Source organism: Octodon degus, unplaced genomic scaffold, assembly GCF_000260255.1.
Source record: "Octodon degus isolate 3935 unplaced genomic scaffold, OctDeg1.0 scaffold00070, whole genome shotgun sequence".
In the NCBI taxonomy this organism is placed as follows: Eukaryota; Metazoa; Chordata; class Mammalia; order Rodentia; family Octodontidae; genus Octodon; species Octodon degus.
Genome location: NW_004524646.1, coordinates 701,563 through 726,063, shown reverse-complemented (window position 1 = coordinate 726,063; position 24,501 = coordinate 701,563). Strand labels below are relative to the sequence as shown.

At 35.8% G+C, this 24,501-nt stretch overlaps 1 protein-coding gene and 1 pseudogene across 1 annotated transcript in view; one reads left to right on the top strand and one right to left on the bottom strand.

The window, feature by feature from the left end:
• Eml5 (echinoderm microtubule associated protein like 5) overlaps positions 1-24,501 on the top strand; it is a 247,615-nt gene that overhangs the window by 15,234 nt on the left and 207,880 nt on the right. The gene's annotated exons all lie outside the window — the stretch shown is intronic.
• Positions 4,006-20,406, bottom strand: LOC111817785 (annotated as a pseudogene).

Here is a 24,501-nt window from a genome sequence, read left to right as displayed (position 1 = left end):
AGGGGGCGGGGCTGGCAGGCATATGGTGCTGGGGGATTGAACCGTGGTCCCTGATGCTTTGCTAAGCTTGTTCTAAGTAGGTGCTTCAGACCACTGAGCCATCTCACCAGCCCCAGCATTGCTTTTTCTTTTTTCCTCAAGATTATTTTGTCTAGGGCCGGGGAGATGGTTCAGTAGAATAAGTGCTTCCCTGGCAAGCACAAAGGCCTGAGTTCAATCCCCGGTTCTTTCAATTAAAAAAAAGATTATTTTGTCTAGTCTGGATCTTTTGTGTTTTCATATGAATTTTAGGATTGTTTTCTGTAGTTCTGTGAAGAACGTTTTTGGTATATCTATGGGGATGACAACATTTACTAAGTTGAGGAAGAGCAAATTGGGAGAGTAAGGTGGAAATCAAATTTCCTTTGAAACTATTAAATTTGAGGTATTTATAATATATCCATTGCTATGGGTTGGAGATATGTTTGGGGGTTATCACTGTGTGTATGCATTTAAAGCCATGGAAAGGGAAGGGAAAAGGAAGCCAACTAAGACAAAGCCCTTTAGATACCTTATCAATTAGATGTCAGGTATGGGAGGTAGGCCCTAATAAAGGAGAATGAAGAGAGGGGCAGTTACACTTTTTACATTAAGAAAACCTACAGAAGTAGAAAGAATAATAGTCAGTGGTGTCAATCAGATATACTGAAAAATGAAGAAAATAAGGGTACACAATTTACCATTAGATTTGACAGGATTACACATGACTTTAAATGAAGTCAGGGAGGGAGAAGGAACAGAATTCTACTTAAGAGTATAAATGGGGGAAGGGAGTTGGGATAACATTTTTGAGAAGTTGTGCTGTGGATGGGAAACGTAAAACGGGTTATTGATGAGAAGTCAAGGAATTGTTTTTTAAAATTGGTATATCTGCAGGCTTCTATACTAATGAAGAAATAATAATTCCAGAAAATGATTTTAGGAGTAATGTATTTGAAAGTAAAGGAAGTGGGGCTGCGGAAATAGCTCAGTGGAATAAGTGCTTACCTGACAAATACAAGGTCCTGAGTTTGATCACCGATACCACCAAAAAAAAAAAAAAAAGTCAAAGCCAATGAAAGAAAAGGAAGTGGGACGCAGAACACAAGTAAAGAATTCAAGGAATAAAGACATTTCTTCCATTTTACAGGAGGAAAGTCAGAGTTTGGCAATATAGTGAAAGTTAGATTAATGCATTTGGTCGGGTTAAAATGCCTCCTTTAATTCCAATTATATTGCTTGATAAGTACAAGGCAAGCTTATCAGCTGCAAAGCAAAAGTAGATGTTGGAGAGTTTGAAGGTTGGAAAATATGTTAAGTTTAATAGGGTTGTCTAAAGCAGGAAATGTTCATTTAAGATGTATGAAGTCGGGGGCTGGCAAGATAGCTCAGCGGTCTACAGCGCCTGCTTAGACAAACTTAGGCAAAAGCGCAGGGACCGCAGTTCGATCCCTGGCACCACATGCCATACTAGCCGCGCCCCCAGGGTGAGCTGAGCTGGCAACAACAAAAAAAGGATGTATGAAGTTAGACATTTAATTAAAACAATTACATATAAGGGAATTCTAGAGATGACAGCCTCTCTGTTTAATATATTACTACTTTATAATTATAATAAATTAAGAGAATAAGTGCTTTAGATAACTTAAAATGTAATTACGGGATTTGATGATAGCATAGGTACCTCATTTCTTAACACAGTAATAGGAAAAATAAGTGTTTTTTTTTACCATAATTTTATTGAGAAACAAATAGCAATGAGACAGTTTCAAACCAAATTGGTAGGACAACTTCAGTAATTAACACATTGCATACATTCTTCCCAGTGGTTAATTGCTGTACAAGATGCGGACTTGATGTCCTATTTACAAACACCATTAGAACAAATCCCTCTATTCATTAAGAGAATGTAACTATATATCTATCCTAACCACTTTGAATACACAGATACAAAATGGTCATTCATCTGTATACCCTTAAGGATTTTTTTTTTTTTCTCTGAATGCTTTCAGGGCAGGTTTGGCTGGCTTGAGTTGTGGGGATCGAACCATAGCAACCTGAGATTGACTGCTTTGTTGAAACAGCCACTTAAAGAACTGAGCTAAGGGGCAGGCCCCCAGAAAAAATAAGTTTTTAAAGACTTGTTTTTTCTGTATATCTTAAATGATAGTATCCACAAATATGGATGTATAATCATCTTATTAAATGTTCTAAAATAAGTATATAATTCAAATCATTATTTTTTATTTTCTCTTTTCCAAATTCCTGTGGTTTTTTAGCTCAACTATATGTTTAGTAATATATTAGACACTGTGTGAAGAGTTTAACTGTATTAAATTGACCTTAAAGATACTTAAAAAGCACTCATGCTTTTGTTCTCATTAAGAAAATTGCAGCTATTATAAGAGAACTTTCAGAGTCCACCTACGCATGAGCAGCAACACATCCAGCTCCTCATGCATATTAACCCATCCACCCGTGCACTAGATCCCACTCTTTTTGCCTACTCCAGAAATTCTCATGTTAACCTATTACCAGTATTTTTGTTGTATGGTTAGTGATCCTTCTACGCACATACCATATGTTTAAAAGATAATCTTTCTTATAAATAATGTTTTTTGAACATTTTTCTCCCCATATTGAACATCCAGTGTGGGGGACTAAATGAGCTGCAATCTATAACTTCACAATAAGAAAATTTAACTCACATTATATCATATATCTTAAATGTGAAAGTTAATACTGAAAACATTTTAGAAAAAGTATAGAAAGTAGAACACAAAGCATGAATAAATAAAAAGTAAAATTATAAATTGAACCTTATTAAAATAACTTTTCAGACCTCTTATAACTAAAAACAGTTCTGAGAATGTATTAAATATTTCCCCCAAATTTCTTCCTGAGAAAATAAAAATTCTCTTCATGAAATCATAGCTTTAATATTACACTGAGAATCCCCAAACTGTAAAAATAACTGTAAATAAAATATGAAAAACAAATTCCATATGCAGTTTCATAAACTACCTTTCCTGTCCTCTGCTGCTAAGTTTTGTAGGGAGCAATCAACCAAAATAACTGAAAAAGAGTATCTTGACTGGGTAATGTAAGGATAAAGAGAGAACTGTACATAATTCAACTGTCTAGTTAGTAAGATTATTTTTCATAAGTCTAGCAATTATAAAATGTGTGAGTAGACTAAAATAAATAAAATAGGCTACATTATGAGAACCTAGTTTCTCATTCTTTGAGTAAAACATTATAAATAATAAGACAGAAGTCTTAAGTGAACCCTGTAGTTTTATATTAGAACCAGAGGTATTTATAGGCGTTCACGCTTTTTGAATATACAGATAAAGAATATATCCATGTATGGAGGGTACAGAATGTATTCGTGGGTTAGTATGCCTACATATATTTCCTGGCTTAGTCTGCTGGGACAACTTATGAGCACTAACATTGCAGTGATAATGATGACATCTAGTTCCTAGATCTTGCTTAGTAAATACCATTTTTTAATAAAAGAAAATAGTTTTTAATAAAAGGAGCTAGTTGGTTATATGCCTGCAGTAGCAAAAACCACTGGAATATATTATGGTGCAAGAGAGAAAGCAAATACTCAAAGAGGGGTAGCATATTGAAAGATCATCAAAACCAATTTCAAAAATCACCTGTAAGCCAAAAATGGAACATTTGAGCTATAAAGTAAACAATGATAATATTGAATTTTAACCCATGGAATAAAACTGGGGTTAGCAAACAAAAGGCTATGGACCCAATCTGGTTGGCAGCCTATTTTTTTAAATTAAGTTTTATTGGAAAACATAAGTATATATTTATTTCATTTTTAGAAACAATTTTAGATAAATAGATTTTTGTGAAAAGAGACATGTACAATTACAAGTGAGGTCAGTCCTCATCCTTCTTGCAGTGGGAAAACCAAACATAGGATGTGAAAAATGATTGCATTCTGTTCTTAACTGTTTCTACCTAGGCAGTCAGTTTTTCAAGTAGAGTTTCTATTCCTTTGCTGGTTTTTTCACTTTTTCTCCAATATGAAAATGAGGCTTTTCCATTGAGCTTTATGTACAGTTTCTTAGTCAGTACCCTGTAGAAGGCTGGAAAGAATATTAGCACTCAGATTTACACTAGCCCAAGACCAATATGCTCTAAGAGTACTTTTGCAAAACAACCTTCTCTTCCATTTTCTTCCATCTTTTATCTTGGTCTATTAACCACTTTAAAACTAGGTGTCCCTCAGGATGTTCTGCAACATGAAGCTTTCCATCCTTGTCATCAGGTGTAGTTCTGCTGCCACCAGGCTGGTGGTGACATTCATGGCAGGCTGAACGTCTCCACTGGTGGATCCCAGGGTGTCAGATACAACACATATGCAGACTTTACTAGCACCATCTGTTGGGCATTTCTTTATATATAGTTTAACAAAACTAGAGAAATAGATTCTAAGGGCTCACCACGAATCTGTCTTTCTGACCGTATGCATTTCCATCTCCTTTTTGCAGAACTTCAGTGATTTCTCCTACCATATGTGCAGGATCTCTGGGACCCAGTAAATACAGCAACTTCCTTCTGGATTTGTCATTTACTGTTGTAGACAAGGAACTGACAATTTTTGATATGATTATCTGCATCACAAGCTTATTTTCATCAGTATAATCAAATGGCACCAATAAAGCCAAGTGAAAGGATTAGCCATTGGCCACTTTTTCAACCTAAGTCTTCATTGTTTTCACAATTACTTTTCTGTCCTTGGGTGTACCATGTCACAAGCAGTGCATGGCCACTCTGGCACCATTGTGTGTGCCAGGTACACTTTCACTTCATGGATGGGTTCAGTTAGTTCTGATGTGAGTTTTGGGGATTGCGTAGGTTAAAAAAGTCCAAGAAGACATCATGGACTAAAGAGTGCTTAATCATCACTTCCTTTTGATTCATTGAGTTAGAATTCATTTCATTTCATCTTTCATAAGCTTTAATTTTTCTGGCTATACCCCTCATACCTTGCCCAGAGTTTGGTGTTCTGTAGAATAATAAAGCTGAAGCCTGTTTCCATAGAGATCCTCCTTTAGCATGTTCTTCATCTCCAAAATGGCTTTGTCATTGTATGCGTGCTCTACCGTGGTCGAGGCTTTGGCATGCTGCAGCCTCTTCCTTACAAGGCCTTTAAGACTTTAATTATCTTTGCAACCCATGGCTTACTTCCATACATGAGAAATCTCTTAACAACATTTCTGAAATATTTGGCTTTACTTTGTTCAGCCAAATCATCTTGCAGTTCTTAAGAGACCTGTTTTCTGTTCTTCATTACCGTACTGAATATAATACTGGATCACACAAGTTCAGTCACATGCACATACAGTAGTTTTAATTCTCCCTTGAATAAACTTGTACAAGTCACTCTTAGCTTCACTCTTTTCTTTGTCACAATCTTTTCTTCTTTTTTTTTTCAAAATTTTATTCATAAACAGATAGCGATGAGACAGTTTCAAATCAAATTGGTAGTACAGTTTCAATAACTAACACACTGCATATATTCTTCTTAGTGGTTAATTGCTGTACAAGATGCGGACTTGAGATCCTATTTACAAACACCATTAGAACAAATCATTCCATTCATTAAGAGAATGTAACTATATATCTATCCTAACCACTTTGAATACACAGATACAAAATGGACATTCATCTGTATACCTTTTTTTTTCTAAGTTCCATTATTTGAATATTATCGGTGTGTAAACTCAGCAGAATATTCTAAAAGAGTCCAGTAGCCCATAATAGCATTGGGTCTTCTGTTTAACTGGCAATGTCAGAAATTACTGACCTGAGTCCCCCACAGCTCAACATAACAGCATGGCTTTACTTCCTATATTTCGTCTTCGTACTTTTATACTGGATGGTTAAGACCAAGGTAAAGCAGGACCTATGCAACAAGAGTTGTAGCTTTTTGGTCTGAGAAGGTCAGTGAAATCCCCTCAGGATTTATCCTGAGATCCTGTACCTCAGATTGTAGAGCCTTTGTCATTGTCAGCCATGTGGATGAATCACGGCCATTGCTTGGCCAATGTGCTCTCTGTGAAAGCCTGAGAGAGTGTCTTCTCCCCATGTGACTCTCCTTAGGCACACTCTACATCATTGATCACTTTCCTCTTTTTCCCCATAATCTTCTTGATCAGAAAATTTGGGACACTACCGAGGTACATGATGTTACAGTACAAATTCTCATATGTCCTGAGTCTTAATTGACCTTAGAAGGTTAGGGCCAAAATGTTGGCTTTCCTTGTAGCCCTCCTTGTTCTCTAATTTTGGTCTGCAAACTTAGGTTGTTAACCATCCAGAAGACAAGCTTATTGTTATTATCAAACGATGTAGGCTATTAAGCTTAACCTCACTATCTCTCTGCATTTCAAACATCTTAGGCATAATAAGGAACAGGTATTTTTCATCAAGTATTGATATGTTGAACTTTAAGTCCCTACATAATATGATAAAAAAACATTTAAAAATTAGATTATATTTTAAAAGTAGGATAAAGAATTATATACTTCTCATGTTTGCACATAAGTCCAAAAATCTCCTTTTCTTCTTAATATCTCCCAAATCTGTTTTGCTCCAACAACAATGTCATAATTGGTTTTGTCACTGAGGTTGTCTGCTGTGTTTTAATTCTTCCTGTTTTTGAAGACTTCCCATTTGGGTTTCTTGGATACTGCTTTATTACTTTTACTGTCTTGGTATAATCTTCTCACTTCTATTTTTTTAATACTGTAGAATTTCCATTATAATTTTATTGGTTTTTTGGTGGTGCCAGGGATTGAACTCAGGACCTTGTGCTTGCCAGGCAAGCACTTATTCCACTGGGCTATCATCCTGGCCCCACCATTATAGTTTTAAATTTTGCTTATGAGGTAGTTATAAATTTGTGTGTAGTTGTACAACATGATACAGGCAGATAATATATATCTTTTTTGTCTGATTTCCTCTAGAGGTAACATTCAAGATATATCATAAATAGGTACTAATTCCCGCTGATGAATATGATTATTATGAATATCTAAATTGTACTGGTAGGCCAGGGAGATAGCTCAGTGGCTTAAGTGCCTGCCTGGCAAATGCAAGTGCCTGCCTGGCAAATCCTGAGTTTGATCCCTCATACCAAAAAAAAAAAAAAAAAAAAAAAAAAAGAACTTATTAAACTGTACTAATAAACTTAATTTTTAAAAAACTAGTCAGGGAGATAGCTCAGCAGCATAAATACCTGCCTAGAAAATGCAAAGTCCTGAGTCTGATCTCCGGTACAAATAAAACAAAGTAAAAGTCTACAATGAGACATCACTGCTCTATGAAAGTGGCTAAAATAAAAGATGGTGACAACACTAACTGCTGGGGTGATATTGTTCTTATATTGCTGGTGGGAATATAAAATTATACAACACTCTCAGTATATTTAGCAGTAGTTTAGTTACTTTTCTCTCATTGCTGAGACAAAATACCCAACTCTTAGGGAAAGGTTTATTTAGCTATGTTTTGTAGAGGTTTCGGTCCATAATTGGCTGTACGAGGGCAGGGTGGCACGACAGTCATTGCAGAAGAGAAACAGACCATGGCAGGCTGAAGGTAGCAAAGGCAACAAGGGACAACCACAACTCTTTCTAGACCTTGAATCTTATCCAGGCTACCTAAGGCAGGTAGAACTTCTACCCTTAATCCGAGAGCTCTTGAACCTAGCATTGTACCATGAATTGATCCCAGCATCACAGAATCTAGTTCCAGCCCCCTCTAGAAAAGCTCCAACTATGACTGCATGAGGCTTTCAGGGGACGTCTAGATGCAGCTATCAACAATGTAGCATTTGTACTTTTAGGCATTTATCTCAGAGAAATGAAACTTGCCAAACCAAACAAAAACAAACATTTGAATATTTGAATGTGAATAGGAGCTTTATTCATAATGTCCTCAAATGGAAGCAATGAGGACATATAAATGTCTACCAGTGGATGAATGGTTAAATGAACTGTTGCATTCATACCAGGTAATACTAATCAGTGATAATAAGGAATAAAGTGTTGTTTAACATAATGACTGAGAAGACTCTCAAGGAATCATGTTGAGTGAAAAGAAGCCAATTTGGAGGCTGGGGATGTAGCTCAAGATAGAATGTATGTTAGCATGCACAAGGTCCTGGATTGAATCTCCAGCACACGTAGAAGACACACATAAAAAATCCAATCTTTAAGAAATAGAGAATATATTAGTAGTTTACAGGAATATAGAATGTACAGTGGGGATGTGTTGGTGAGAAAGGAGGGGTTTGGTTGATGTCATTACAGAAAGGCAAAAGAAAAGATCATTGTGGTGATGGAATTGTTTTATATGTTGACTATTATTGTTGGTATCATGGCTGTGACATTGTAGTATAAAATTTAAAAATGCTAGCTCTAGAGGAATCTTCTTTTTATTTTTAGAGGAATCTTGTTGAATTTATTTGCCACTTTGGTGTTTTTTCTGATTATTACTTATTCTTTTTTATAATTCTTAATGTAACTTTTAAAAAAAGTTTAAGTGTGTTGCTACAATTTAGATATATACAGTGATCACATTCATCACAGAGAATTTATACCAATATATGATATACCTTGATTTGTCTTGTTTCTTCTCTTTTTTTTGCTCTGAATGCCTTCAGGGCAGGTTTGGCTGGCTTGAGTTGTGGGGATTGAACCACAGCAACCTGAGCCTGACTGCTTTGTTGAAGCAGCCACTTAAAGAACTGAGCTAAGGGCAGGCCTCCTGTCTTGTTTCTTCTTGCCATCCCTTCATCCCACTTTCCCTCTTTACTTACAAATCTTTGTTTCTATTCTATCCTTCTTTTCTCATTGTTTCTTTTCCATTGTATCCTTCTCCCTGCACCCTCCCTGGATCCCTTTTCCTTTCAAACAATTTTTTCCCATTTCATAATATCTCTTATACAGTTTGGTTTTTATCTACACTTTCAGTTTGTCACATCAGTGAGAGAATGCAATATTTACACATAAATGTGTGTCCAATTAATTTCACTGAAGAGTATGGTCTCAATATGTGTCTATTCAGCAATAAACATCACAAGTTTATCTTTGTTTTTTGGTAGTGGGGATTCAACTCAGGGCCTTGTGCTTGCCGTGCAAGTCCTTATGCCACTGAGCTATCTCCCCAGAAAGTTTATCTTCCTTGATGACAGAGTAGTACTTAATTATATAAAAAGAATCACATCTTTACATTCATCAGTTGGTGGGGATTTGGATCATTCCAAGATTTAGCTAATACAAACTGTGGTGCTATAAATATGAGTACACATGTATTGCTGTGTTAATGATGTTTTTAATTCTTCTGGAAAATCCCTAAGAGGGGAATATCTGGGTCAAATGAACCGCCAATCTCAGTTTTTTGAGGAATCTCCACACTGATTTCCACAGTGGTTGTACAGTCCACACTTCTACCAACAGTGAAGAAGTGTCCCTTTTTCCCCATAGCCCACCATCCTTTGTTATTGGTTGGTTGATTTCTTTTCTTTTCTTTTTTTCTTTCTTTCTTTTACATCCAGACAGAGTGAATTTTAGAAAAATATTTCTGAAATGAATATGTAACATGAGAATAATAATACATTGCACATTGTAAAAAATTTATTTACAAACTTAAATGAATATAACAATAAAATTGTGTAAAATAAACATGAAGAGAAAGAGGCTACAGATTAATCATATAATAGTTCACTCTGTGCCAATATCATGAAACTTATATTCATATAATTAGAATTCTCAAAGTAGAAGGGAGTAGGCAATAAATATTTAAAGATTTAAAATTTCTAAATTTAGTTAAAATTATAGCAACACTTTTCCAAGAAAGATTAACATTTTGCACAAAAATATGAATAAAATCATACCAAGATACACAAAAATGAAATTGTCCAAAACTAACTGTAGGACTCTATTGGAATATTTTGCCGAATTCTTGCACCTACAATATTTGGATGGCAGTGGCATACCCATCTCTGACAAAACCAAACAGAAAAAGGAGATATAAATGAAGGACAATTTTGCATTTGTATATACAAAGTAGTTAGGATAGATCTATAGCTACTTTTTCTTAATAAGAAAGGTTTGTACTAGTAGTGTTTGGACAGGATATCATGTCTGCATCTTGTGCTATGAATGACTACTACAAAGACAACAATATGCAATGTATTAATTGTTGTAACTCTCCTAGCAACCTGTTTTTTTTTTAAATTTTATTTATGTTTGGGGCGGGCAGCTTAGCCCACCAGGGGGCGGGGCTGGCTGGCATGTGGTGCTGGGGGATTGAACCGCGGTCCCTGTGCTCTGCCAAGCTTGTTCTGAGTAGATGCTTTAGACCACTGAGCCATCTCACCAGCCCCCTAGCAACCTGTTTTGAAGTTGTCTCATTGCAATTTTTTTCTTAATAAAGTTAATAATATTAAAAAAAGACATAACACAAAAAGCAAAACTAATTGTAAAGAAAAAAATCATTAAAGCATATACATAGAAAAATATTAACTATGGAAGAACAAAATTCAATAGCATCTTATTCCACATTAGAAAAAAAAAAAAGAGCACACAGGTAAGAAACTAGACTTATTTATTCAAAGGACTGAAAAAAAATTCTGTCCTTATTGAATTTTATACTTAGCAAACATACCTTTGAAGACTAAAAGTAAAATATTTTCCAGTTATATGAACTTGAAATATTCTAATACTTCCAGATGTGGCATATAAAAAATAATAAAGACCATAATCCAGAAGGCAAAAGAAGTTGCTGTATGGTCCCTGGATAAAGAATAAAGAGCTCTCAAAATGGTAGTTATGCAGGACTATGTAAACTATGATTATATTAGATGAACCCATTTAAAAGGTCATTGAAGATTTCCACAAAACAGTATCAACCTTATGTCAGGTTATATACATATGTTTTCATATGTTTGTGTGTGTGTATGTGTGTGTGTGTGTGTGTGTGTGTGTGTGTAAAAGACAAGAAAGAACTTATATAAAGTCAATAGGAAATGGAAACATACTTTTTAAAGTTTCTAATACTAGAAGAAGAAGATATACCATGTCTTATAAGTGGATTGTAAGTAAAAAAATATAAATCATAAAACAAAAATTAAAATTAAACAATATTCAGAAAATTAATTAAATATTAATTCAAAATTAAATTATTTCAAAATAATATTCAGAAAATAAAATAAAATTTTGAGTCCAACTAAGAGGCCAGAATCTATTGTATGATATGTATGAATCTGTGATCAATTCAGAATACTTACACAGTATTTGATTAGGTTAATATATATATATAAATGTCAACTAAGAAAAAGTTTTCATGATAGTAAAGAATTACTAAAAATAAAACATAACAAAAATATTGGAATGGCAACTATATGACCGGCACTTCTAACAGTTTGGGGCTAGGATGTTGCACAAAATTCTAGTATGTGGTGGACTTGGACAGTGTCCATGACGCTTACTGGTGACCAGGTGTCACTTGTGGGACTGAGCTACTGCTATTTACTTGATATACACCCTGTAGACCCAGACAGAATCATGACCCACAAGTGCAGGAGAAGTCCATTTGTAGAGTATGCTGATGGAAATATCTTGCTGCTTTATACAAAAGAATAATTGAAAGTGCTGTTACATACCTCTTTTTCTCCTGTGTTTAATTGTTTGCCCTATTTGATGGGTTCTTTCTGTTCTCATTCATGGAGTTGTGGTCATTTTGATTCCACTCTAGAATATCTTTTAGTAGTCTATGTAGGGTTGGCTTTGTTGTCATGAAATTCTGTAGTTGTTCTTTGTCATGGAAGTATTTCACTTCTCCATCAAACTTGAAAGAGAGTCTTGCAGTGTATTATCAGTCTGGGTTGGAATTTGTTTTCTTGCAAGACTTGAAGTACTTTGCTCCATGCTCTTCTTGACTTAATGAAGAGAAATCTGCTGTTATTCTGATGAGTTTTCCTTTAAATGTGATCTGTTTCTTTTCCTTAGCGGCTTTTAGTACACTCTTCCTGTGCTGAATTTCTGGGATCTTGATTATTATATGTCTGGATGTGTTTTTAGTTGGGTTGATGTTATTTGGAGTTCTATATGCTTCAGTTACAGGAATGTCAGATTGTTTCCCCATATTTGGCAAGTTTTCTGCTGTCACATCTGCTCATATTCTTTTCATATCATTTGTATTCACTCCTTTCTCATTGATGGTTATTAGTCTTACGTTGTTCATCTTTGCATCATTTTGCAGATGTTGATTTATTTTTTCCTGCATCCTAGTTGCTTTTAAGAGATCTTTTCTTACCTTTTCACTAGCTGCAATGGTGTCTTCAAGGTCTGAAAGTCTATTTTCACTTTCATTCAAACGGTTTTGCCACCTTGCGATTGAGGTTTTAATTTCCTGTGTAAGCACTTTGAATCTGCTTCATGAATTTTATTTCTTTCCTATATTGTTCATTCAAAAATTCTATTATTTTTCTATTCTCCTCTATTTTTTTATTAGTGTCTTCTTTAGAAGCACTTACTATTTCTTTCATTATGATTATTTCTTTTGTTACTTCAGAAATTATTTCTGATCTGATTTCCACTATTCTTTTCTGCAGTTGTTTCTTTACTTCAGATGCTATTATTTCAGAAATTTCAGGTGTGTGATTGCCGATTTCTTCTATGCTAGTGTCTCTTACATTTGTTCTGGGTTAGGTTCGGGGCTGAGAATACATGTTGCTTCTTCTCTTTGTCTTTTTTTTTTTTTTTTCCAGAACTGGGGATTGAACTCAGGCCCTTGTGCTTGCCAGGATATCTTTCCATTTTCCCTTAAATCTTTCCCTTTTTTGTAAATAAGTTTGGCTAAGGGTTTATTCTATTTTACTTAATAGTTGAAAGAACCAACTATTTGCCTCATTGATTCTTTGTATTTTTTTCTTAGTCTTGATTGCATTAAATGCAATCTTTACTTTCAGTGAAGGTGTTTGGTTCCTTTGTCAAAGATAAGGTGGCTGAGTATGTTTGGAGTTGTGTCTGCCTCTTCTATTATGTTCCTCTTATCATCAGGTCTGCTCTTTTTGCAATACCATGCTGATTTTATCACAGTAGCTTTGTAGTATAATTTCAAGTCAAGGATTGTTGTGGGGGTTGGGGAGATGGCTCAGTGGAATAAGCACTTCCCTGGCAAGCACAAGGGCCTGAGTTTAATCCCCAGTTCTAAAAAAGAAAAAAAAAAAAAAAGGATTGTCATGCCACCTGACTTGCTGTTGTTCCCAGAATTGTTTTTACTCACGTCTTCTGGTTCCAAATGAATTTTAGAAATGTTTTCTGTAATTCTGTAAGGTATGCTAATGGTATTATGATTGGGATTGCCTTAAATCTGTATAATAATTTTGGAAGTATGGCCATTTTCACTGTGGTAGTTCTTCCTATGCATGAGCAAGGGATATCTTTCCATTTTTTGTTATCCTCTTTGACCTCCTTTTTCAGAGTACTGCAATTTTTAATGTAGAAATCTTCTACTAATTTTGTTAGATTGGTTACTAAGTATTTCATTTTTTTTTTTTAATGTTATTGTGAAAGGTGTTTTCTCCCTTTCTCACTCAATTAGTTTATTTGTGTTCAGGAGTGCTATTGAGTTTTGAGTGTTGATTTTATATCCGACAATATGATAATTTTTTTATTAACTCTATTAGATCTGAGTCTTTTGATAGAGGTTGTGGGGTTGTCTATGTAAAGTATCATGTAATCTGCAAATAATGATGCTTTAAATTCTTCCTTTCCCATACTCATTCATTTTATTTCTCTCTCTTGACTCGGGTAACATTTCTGTCACTATATTAAATAGAAGAGGCAATGGTGGACATTCTTGTCTCATTCCTGATTTTAGAGTGAAAGCTTTCAGTTTTTGACTATTTAGTATAATGTGGGCAGTTGGTTTGTCATAGATGGGCTTTATTGGACTAAAATAAAGACCATTTATTTTAATTTTCTTTCCTTCCTTCCTTCCTTCCTTTCTCCTTCTCCTTCTCCTTCTCCTTCTCCTTCTCTTCTCTTCTCTTCTCTTCTCTTCTCTTCTCTTCTCTTCTTTTCTTTTCTTTTTTTTTTCGGTACTAGGGATTGAACTCAGGATCAGGACCTTGCACTTGCCAGGCAAGTGCTTATTCTACTGAGCTATCTCCCTGGCCCTATTTTAATTTTCTGTAGGGCTTTTATCATGAATTCATAATGGACTTTGTCCAAAGCTTTTTCTGATCTCTTAAGATGATCATGTGGTTTTTGTCTTTGCCTCTGTTGATATGGTTCATTACATTTAATGATTTACATATGTTGAACTATCTCTGAATTTCTGGGATGAATACCACTTGGTTATGGTATATAATCCTCTTGATGATTTGCTGCATTCTGTTTGCTCATATGTTATTGAGAATTTTTGCATCTGTGTTCTTTAAGAAGATTGGCCTGCAGTTCTCTTTTAGTTGGACCTTTCTCTGCTCTTAGTATCAGGGTAATAGTTGTCTCTAGGAATGAGTTAGGATGTTATTATTTCCCTTTCAATTTCATTAAAGAGTTTCAGGAGTAATTCCCTTAGCTCTTCTCTAAATTTCTTATCGAATTTAGCAGTGAATCTGTCAGGATGTGTTTTTTTCTTTATTGGTAAGATTTTGTTTTTGCTTTTTGGCTGGCTCAGACAGCCCTGAGGATGGTGCTAGCATGGCATGTGGTGCCAGGGGAACGAACCACAGTTGCCTAAGCAGGTGCTTTAGATTGCTGAGCTATCTCATCAGCCCCCGTTGGTAAGTATTCAATTAATTTTCAGTCTCATTCCCTGATATTAGGTTATTTAGAAATTTTATGTTTTTATTCAGTTTTGACAGTTCCTACATACCTAGGAATCTCTCCTTTTCTTGTGTGTTTCCATCTCATTAGAGATTCTCAAAGTAAGTGTTGATGATTTTCTAAATTTTCATAGGATCTATAATAATGTTCACCCTTTTCATTCCTAATCACATAAATTTAAATCTTTCCCTTTTTTGTAAATAAGGTTGGCTAAAGGTTTATTCTATTTTATTTAATAGTTGAAAGAACCAACTCTTTACCTCATTGATTCTTCGTATTGTTTTCTTAGTCTCAATTGCATTAATTTCTGATCTGATCTTTATAATTTCCTCCATTGTATGGGTTTTGGGCTTAACTTGCTCTTCTTTTCTAGAAGCTTGAGGTGCCATATTAGGTTGTTTATTTGAACTCATTCTGTTTTCCTGATATGAGAATTCACCACTATGAATTTGCCTCTTAGGGCTACTTTCCTTATGTCCTATAGGTTCCAGTATGTTGTGTCAGCATTTCCATTTAATTGTAGATATTTCATTTTCATTGATTTCCTTAATGACCCATTGGTTGTGCAAGAGAATGTTACTTAATCTCCATATGTTTAAACATTTTTTTTACCATTTCTTTTGCCATTGATTTCTTATTTCATTGCACTGTGGTATGATAATATGTATGGGATAATTTCAATTCCTTTGCATTTACTTAAGCATGTTCTGTGGGGTAGTATATGGGGTATTTTAGAAAATACCCCAGGTGCAACTGAGAATAATGTGTATTCTAATGTTTGGTGATACATTATAAGCATCTACTAAGCCCATTTGTTCACAGGTTTGGTTTAGCTCTGTTTTTCTTTACTGGTTCTTTGCCTGGTTGATCTATTTGTATCAGTGGGGTATTAAGGTGCCCCATTAAAATTGTGTTAGTGCTTATTTGATTTTCCATGTCCATTAATATTTGTTTCATATAGTTGGATACTCATACATATTATCTCTTCTTCCTGAATTTTTTCCTAACAAGTATGTAGTGACTTTATCTCTTTTGATCATTCTTGGTTTGAAGTTCACATTATTTGTAAACAGAATAACTACCTCTGCTTTTTTCTGGGTCCCTGTCACATGGAATATTGTTTTCCATCCTTTGACTTTCAATCTGTGAATTTATTTTTTATATATATTAATTTTATTGAGAAAGAAGTAGCAATGAGACAGTTTCAAAACAGGTTAGTAGGACAATTACAATAATTAATACATTGCATATTGTTGCCTTTGTAGTAGTTATTCATAGTACAAGATACAGACATGACATCTTGTCTAAACACTATCAATTCAAACTTTCTTCTCATTGAACTAAGAGAAAGTAGCTGTATATCTATGTTATTTTGTTTATACAAATATATATATGTATATATTCATTACAGAACGATCCTTCATTTATATCCCCCTTTTATGTTTACTTTTGTCAGAGATGGATATTCCATTGTCGTTCATATAATGTAGGTGCATAAATTCAGCAGAGTAATCCAATATAGTCCAGTAGTCTATAATAGTAGTAGGTTATCCACAGGACTGGCATTGTCAGAAGTTGTTGACTTGAGCCTTTTACAGCTCAGCATATTAATATGGCTTTACTTTTTATATCTCGTTTTTATACTTTTCTGCTGGATGGCTAAGACCAAGATAAAGCAAGATCTATATAACAAAAAATGTAACTTTTGTATCTGACAAGGTCAGTCAAATCCCCTCAAGACTTACCCTGAAACCCTATATAGCAGTTTGTAGATCTTTAGTCAGTGTCAGCCATGTGGATGAGTCACAGCCACTGATATAAGTGAAATAAACCGGACCCACATGTATAAATATCATATAGTCTCCCTAGTATAAGAACTCAAAATAAGAAATAAAAATTGAAAGGTGTAACACAACTAAATGGAAAATGAGAACTTAAGGATTAAACAACAAAGAGAGGACAAGGAGAAAAGCTAGGAAACATGGCAGGGGCAAAACCATACATTTATATACACAAGATGGTTAAGGCAATGATCCTGAAAATCGCCATCAGGTTTTTGAAACTAGCAGTTAATTAGTAGGATTCTCACCCTAACTGTATATACTGATACCTGTGAACTAAGCAACTGCACTGAAGATAGCAATGTGCGATATTAGGGCCATGCTTGCAATCCCTGTCATTCTGGTCTTCTAAAAGAATTCTGCTTCTCCTGGCATATCAATTACTGCTATATTCTCTCTCAAGTAAATGTATGTTTAAAAAAAAGGTAATGAAAACAAGAGACAAGAAAAAATGTCATAGGACTGTCCTGCTACAATGTTGTGTACAGTTAGATGTCTAAATTTCTGTGTAAAAATTTGTAGTTGTTTATTATATTCCTTATTTACTAATTTTTCACATTCTGCATGTATTTAAAGTTTAGTATATAAAAAAAAAAAGTTTAGCACATCAACTATTAATGGAAAAATACCTGTTCCATGGTATGTCTAAGGCATTTGATATTCAGACAGATACTGATGTTAAGCTTAACAGCCTATGTTTTAGGGTAATAATATAATTAAACTTCACTTCTGGAGGGTTAACAACTTAAGTTTGCAGACCAAAAAATTAGAGAAAAAGAAGGGCAACAAGGATAGCCAACATTTTGACCCTAGCCCTTCAAAGTCAGTGAGGACTCAGGACATAAGAGAACCTGTACTATAACATCCTGTAACTCAGTGTGTCCCAAATTTTCTGATCAAGGAGATTATGAGGCCATAGAGGAAAGTAACTGACAATGTAGAGTGTACCTAAGGAGAGTCACCTGGAGAGAAAACATTCTCTCAGGCTTTCACAGAGCGCAAACTGTGAACTTCTTTCTGAGTTAATGTTTCATATAGAGCATATTGTTGGATCTCGTTTCTCATTTTTTTTTTTTTTTTGGATCTTATTTCTTGACCCATTCTTCTAGTATGTTTCTTTTGATCAGTGAATGGAGACCATTTACATTGATGGTTATAACTTACATATATTGGCTTCTTCTTGCCATATTATTTTCCTGCTGTTGGTTCCCCATCTTTCTCCTCTGTTTAATTGCTTGCACTGTTTCTTTCTGTTGTTGTTCTTGGAATTATGGTCATTTTTATCTCTTTAAAGTGTGTCTTTCAGTACACTTTAGACAGTTGGTTGGATGGTCATGAATTTCTTCAGTTGTTCTTCATCATGGAGTATCTTATTTTTAAAATTATTTTGAAAGATAGTTTTTCAGGTTACATCAGTATGGGTTGGAAGTGATTTTCTTTCAGGGCTTCAAATACTTCAAGCTCTTTTTGACTTGAAGATCTGTGTTGAGAAGTCTGATGTGGTTCTTATGGGGTGCTACATAGGTGATCTGTTTCTATTCTCTGTTTTTAATATTCTGTTCTTATGCTGAATTTCTGAGGTCTTGCTTATTCTGTGCCTCGGTATAGATTTATTTCAATCATAGTTAATTGGAATTCTCACTCTGCCTCACTTATCTGTATGTCAGATTCTTTTTCCATGCTTGGGGAGTTTTCTGTCGTTATTTCTACAAATAGTGTTTATGGCATCTGTGGTGTCTCTGGCTTTCTTCATTGATGCCATCAATCTTATGTTGTTCTTTGCATCATCTTTCAGCTTTTGAATTATTTATTTCCTGGTTCTTGTTTTTGTAGAGATCTTTTTTTTTTTTATCATGATTGCTAGCTGAGATCCTCTTCTAGGTCTGATAGTAAATGTGGTATTTGTACAGGGTCTCATTACACAGATAAGACTTGTAATGATCCTGTTTTCAGCCTCTCCAGTGCTGGAATTATAGGCGTGTGCCACCATGCCCAGTGTCAGTGACCGGCTCAGCAAGCCTAGGGACAGGGCTGGCGCCCATATAATGCCAGGGATCAAACTCCAATCCCTGTGCTTGTCTAAGCAGGTGCTTAGTGAACTAACTCACCAGCCTTTATCTTTACTTTCATTCATGTGGTTTTGCAAACTTTCCACGGAATTTTTAATTTCTTGATACCTGTTTGGATCTGTTTTATGCAGTTCGTTTCTTTCCTATTGGGGCATTCATGGTTTCTGTCATTTTTCTGTGTGCCTCTATTTTTTGTATTGTTGTCTACTCTAGATTTGCTGAGCAAGTCTGTCATTATGGTCGGCATCTCTTTTTTTACCTGAGAGATTATTTCTGATCTGATTTCCTCTATAGCCTCATAAATTTGTTTATCTATACTGTTGCTATCATTTCACAAATTTTAAGTATGAGTCTTCCATTTTCCTATATCTTGTCTCCTAGATTTGTTCTTGGTGGGCTGGAGATTTGGAGTTGCATTTTTCATCTGAATTTTGTCATTTTCTATTTTATAACTTTTATTTTGTTTTCTGTGTTGATTCTTACAGGTTTTTATAATAGCTTTTTGCTAGTATCAAGGCCTTCCTAGAAAATGTCTGTTCTTAAGTGATATCTTCTATGTGTGGAGGAGGTTCTTGGTTTTTGTGTCTTTGGCAATATCCTACCTTCCCAGCTTATTATGGCTGAGATGTTGATATTTATTTGGCTCAGTCCCCAGTCCTTTGGTAATGGACTATGGTGATGGTTATTAGTCCAGACTTTCCCACTATTGTTATACATTGAGAGAAAAACTAACTACAACATATATGACATCCTATCTAAAGTAGTAAAGTTAGCAATGGCAATAGCATTAAGCACAGCTTAGAAAATGCAAAGTATGGTAACTACTTGGTACCTTTAATCATAGGACCAAGATCTATGGTTATATAACAGAACTCAACATAAGTTGGGAGCTTGGTGCAAAGTGTTTCCACTTGATAGAGTGGTTTTATCCTATGGTGGGAAAATTTAAGAGGGATAGTGGATAAATCAGAGATAAATAAAGAGAAATACAGTAGAAGCAAGGCTGGATGACAAAACATGATGACACAAGCTTTGGGAAACTAGAGAAAAGGGCAGAGAGAAAAAATGAAGGAGTAAGCAAAGGATTATCAAAGATACACAGAAAGATTAGACTATTCACTCATATGAAAATATGATTAAATCAAGAGAGATGATTGAGTAAAGCGGACAAAATGAATAAATTAGAACAAAAATATAGGTAAAAGACTTTTTAAAAAACAGTAAAAAATAATAAAAACAAAATATAATAAAAAATAAAATTCCTGTGGTATACACCAAGAGCCCAAAACTACTAGGTAACACTGCCAAGCTTGTGGTAGAGTTTGCGTGGGATCTGGGGTTGATCATTGCCTCCAGATATGGGAAGCTAGGAGTGGCCCTCCTACTCCTTACCTTGTTTCTCTCCATCTTTCTCCTATTTGCTGTGCTACCCTCATACTGAGATGGGGGCTGCTCCCAGTCTCTTGCATAGGTGACTCCTCCTGGTCCTTGTACAGCCTCTTGTGTTCCTCTTCCACTTGCACGCCTCTTTCCTCTCAGATTTCTTATTACAGGTGAGGTAGGGTACTGTGATGTGGGGTGAATCTCTGCTCCTCCAGATGCCATCCAAGGCTGTTCAGTCCAATTCTTACTCCTCTCCCAAGGGAGTGAGTACTAACTCCCCTCGTTGCTGTGCCAGGTGTAGTGCTGCCTAAGTCTCTCAAGCTACAGGTAACAGGGCAGAGTGGGGATCATGCTGTCCCACTGCATCCCTTTACTGGTGTCTCTGACAGTATTGTTACTGGGCAGTGTTGGGTGGGTGCTGTGGAGTGACTTGCCCCTCCTGCCACTGGCCTGGGGACAGCCCCAGACTGCTCATTTGCACAGCACAGAGCTGCTTAAGTCCTGTGTGCCTTTAGTCACTGGTAATGGGAGAGATCATACTCTTCCATTCATTACATGTTCCTGTGGTCTTTAATCTTGTCCCCAGAAGTTAGCATTGTGGTGCACAAAATGAAAGGAAAGGAAAAAGTCAGGGGAGGGAAAAAAGGAGAAGAAAAAAAGGTTCTTAGTTGAGAAGGGAGCAGTTCACTGGGAGAAGGGAGCGATGGCAATACTGTGTCTTCAGCGTGGCGCTGTGTGCCTGTAGTACCAGCTACTTAAGGGGCTTGGGTAGGAGGACCACTTGAGCTTATGAGTTGGAGATGAGGGTAGGAAACAGAGACCCCATCTCAAAAAGAAAAAAAGAAAATTTTGTATCATATCTGTAACAAGTTTTAAAATTTTTATTCATTTTAATGAGACAAAAAGATAAAATAGCAATGAAACAGTTTTAAAACAGGTTGGTAGGATGTTTACAGTAATTAATACATTGCATATTGTTGTCTTCATAGTAGTTATTCAGAGGATAAGGTGAAGACATGATATCTTGTCTAAACAACATTAGTACAAACTTTTATTCTCAGTGAACTAAGAGAAAGTAGCTATATATCTATCCTAACTTAAGTGTGTGTGTGTGTGTGTGTGTGTGTGTGTATATACTTTTCCATCCCTTTTTTTTCCACAACAAAACTGTCCTTTATTTACACTTTTATGAAGTTAGTAACACATGACACCAGGTTGCCTAGCAACTGATAGTTAACCTTAACCAGACAGGATATTCATCTCAGGAGTGAGGTAGCTTGTTTGCTTTAGGCACTGGGCCAAGTCCCACCTACGTATAATTTATCGATTTCCTAGCTTTGTGGCTACCAACATAGGAACACGTCTCCACTGCTGGTGGGAATGTAGACTGGTGCAACCATTGTGGAAATCAGTGTGGAGACTCCTCAAAAAATTAGGACTGGAAATCCCATTCAATCCAGCTATCCTCCTTGTGGGAATTTTCCCATATCTGTAACATTTTTAAGTTTAAAATTAATCCAAAATAAAACATACTAAACAATTAAAATATCTTCAAAGAACCATCAAGAAAAAGAAAAGATAGTCCATAAAGTAGGAGATACATCACACTGGAGAGAAACCATATGTTTGTAAGCAATGTAGAAAAGCATTCACTACAAAGACTTATTCTAACATTCATGAATGAATTCACACAGGCGAGAAACCTTATGTGTGCAAGCAATGTAAGAAGGCATTTAGTACACAATGATCTTGTCAAATACATAAAAGGACACACACTAGAAAGAAACCTTATGTATTCAGGGATTGTGAGAAGGCATTTACTACACACCACTTTTGCCAAATACATGAAAGAACACACAAAGAAAAACCTTATGTGTGCCATCAACGTGGAAAAACATTCAATATGAAATATGATTATAAAAGACATGAAAGAACTCACTAGCCAGAAAACTTTTGCAAGCAATGTGTGAAAGTATTCATTGTAAAGAGTAATTACAAAATTCATGAGAAAAAGTTATGCTAGAGAAATAATGCATGCACAAGCAGTATAGAAAAACATTTGCTACACACCAATATTGTGAAATTTATGAAAGACCTCATGTTCGGGAGAAACTTTCTTTGCTTGAGCAATATGGGAAACATTCACTACACACTGATCTTGTCAAGAATGTGAAAGAATACAAATTGGAACGAAACACTTTTGTCAGCAATGTAAAAAAGTATGCACAATAAGGAGTAATTATAAAAGCCATGAAAGAACTCACACTGGGGAAAAACAATATGGGAAGGCATTCACTACACACCAATCTTTCAAATACATGAAAGAAGTTACACAGACAAGAAAACATATGCAGGAAACCCGCAGATCCAGCCCAAGCCCAGGCCCAGCGAGTGTGTGAGAGAGCTTCCGGCTACCCTGCACCCACAGGACCTCTCCGGACCAAACCCAGGCACACTACATGAGTGAGACCCTCTGCTGTGCCCTCGGGACCCCTCCACCACTCTGGAGCTACCACCCTAATCCTGTCGAGTGAGTGAGAACTTCTGCCGTGCTCTCAGGAACCCCCAGATCCAGCCCAAGTCCAGGTACTGCAAGTGTGTGGGAGAGCTTCCCCTCTCCCCTGCGCCCCCTCGTCCCCCTCAGACTCAGCCCAGGCCTGGCATACAGGCCTGGGGTGAAATTCTGCAGCTGCAGTCCCTGCAGAGAGAGTAGGGGACAGATCCACCCAGCTAATCCAGGAGCAGAATATCTTGACAGAGGGGCACAACAGGCTCACTCCCAAGAGCTGCAGCAAGAAGGAGCTGAGCACAGCAGCCCGACCCAAGCGAGGCACAACTGGGTAAATTCAAACTTTGTAGATCTGTGCCCAAATATCAGTAGGTGCTAAGGTTACAACTGCATCAAAGCTCTACAACAAAGATCAGAGGAAAGTGCTATACAAAAGGACAAAGAGAAGGAGCAAAATGTAATCTCAGACCCCAATCACACACAGAACAAGTGCAGAGGACACTAACATGGAAAAAATTGGGAATCACAGAGCTCAAATCTCTGAATCAATAGTGTCTGAAATAAAGAAACAATTGCAGAAAGGTATAGAGGAACTCAGAGTAGAAATAACTTTGGAAATAAAAAAAGAAATCTCTTAATAGCATCTGAAGTAAAGAATCAAATGCAGAAACATATGGAGGAAACCCAATCTGAAAAAATATCTGTAGTAAAAGAATTAATAACTGCTTCTAAAGAAGACATTGATAAAAAAAAATAGAGGATATTGGAAAAACGATGGATTCTTCGAATGAGCAATACAGAAAAGAAATAGATTGTACGAAGCAAAGTCAAAGAGATATAGAGGAACTTAAATCTCAATCACAAGCTTGCAAAACTGTTTGAGTGAAAGTGAAGACAGAGTTTCAGATCTTGAAGATGCTGGTGCAGCTAGTGAAAAGGTAAGAAAGGATCTCTTAAAAACAACTAGGACACAGAAAAAAATAATCCATCACTTGCAAGACGATGCAAAGATGAACAATGTGAGACTAATAGGCATCAATGAGAAAGAAGGACTCAACACAGATGATATAAAAAGAATATGGGCGGAAGTAATAGCAGAAAACTTCCCAAATATGAGGAAACATTTGGACATTCAGGTAACCGAAGCATACAGAACGCCAAGTAACCTTGACCCAATTAAAAACACACCTAGACATATAATAGTCAAGATTCAGAAATCCAGCACAAGAATAATATACTGAAAGCTGCTAGAGAAAAGAAACAGATCACATTCAAAGGAAAACCCATCAGAATAATGGCAGACTTCTTTTCACAAACCATGAAGGCAAGAAGAGCAAGGAGCACAGTACTTCAAGTCCTCTATGAAAACAAATTCCAGTCCAGACTACTATACACTGCAAAACTCTCTCTCAAGTTTGATGGAGAAGTGAAATACTTCCTTGGCAAAGAACAACTAAAGAATTTCATGATGACAAAGTCAACCCTACACAGACTACTGAAAGATGTTTTATAGAGGGACCAAAATGATCAGAACTCCACGAATGAGAACAGAAGGAACCCACTAAAAAGGGCAAACAATTAAACACAGGAGAAAAAGGAGTCAGCAGGTAAATAACATGTCAATTGTAAGTCAGTACATCTCAATTATAACCATCAATGTAAATGCACTCAGTTCACTAATTAAGAGACATAGACTGGCACAATGGATTAGGAAACAAAATCCAATAATATGCTGTATACAAAAAACACATTGAACTCATAAAGACATTCATAGGCTGAAAGTCAAAGGATGGAAAACAATACTACAC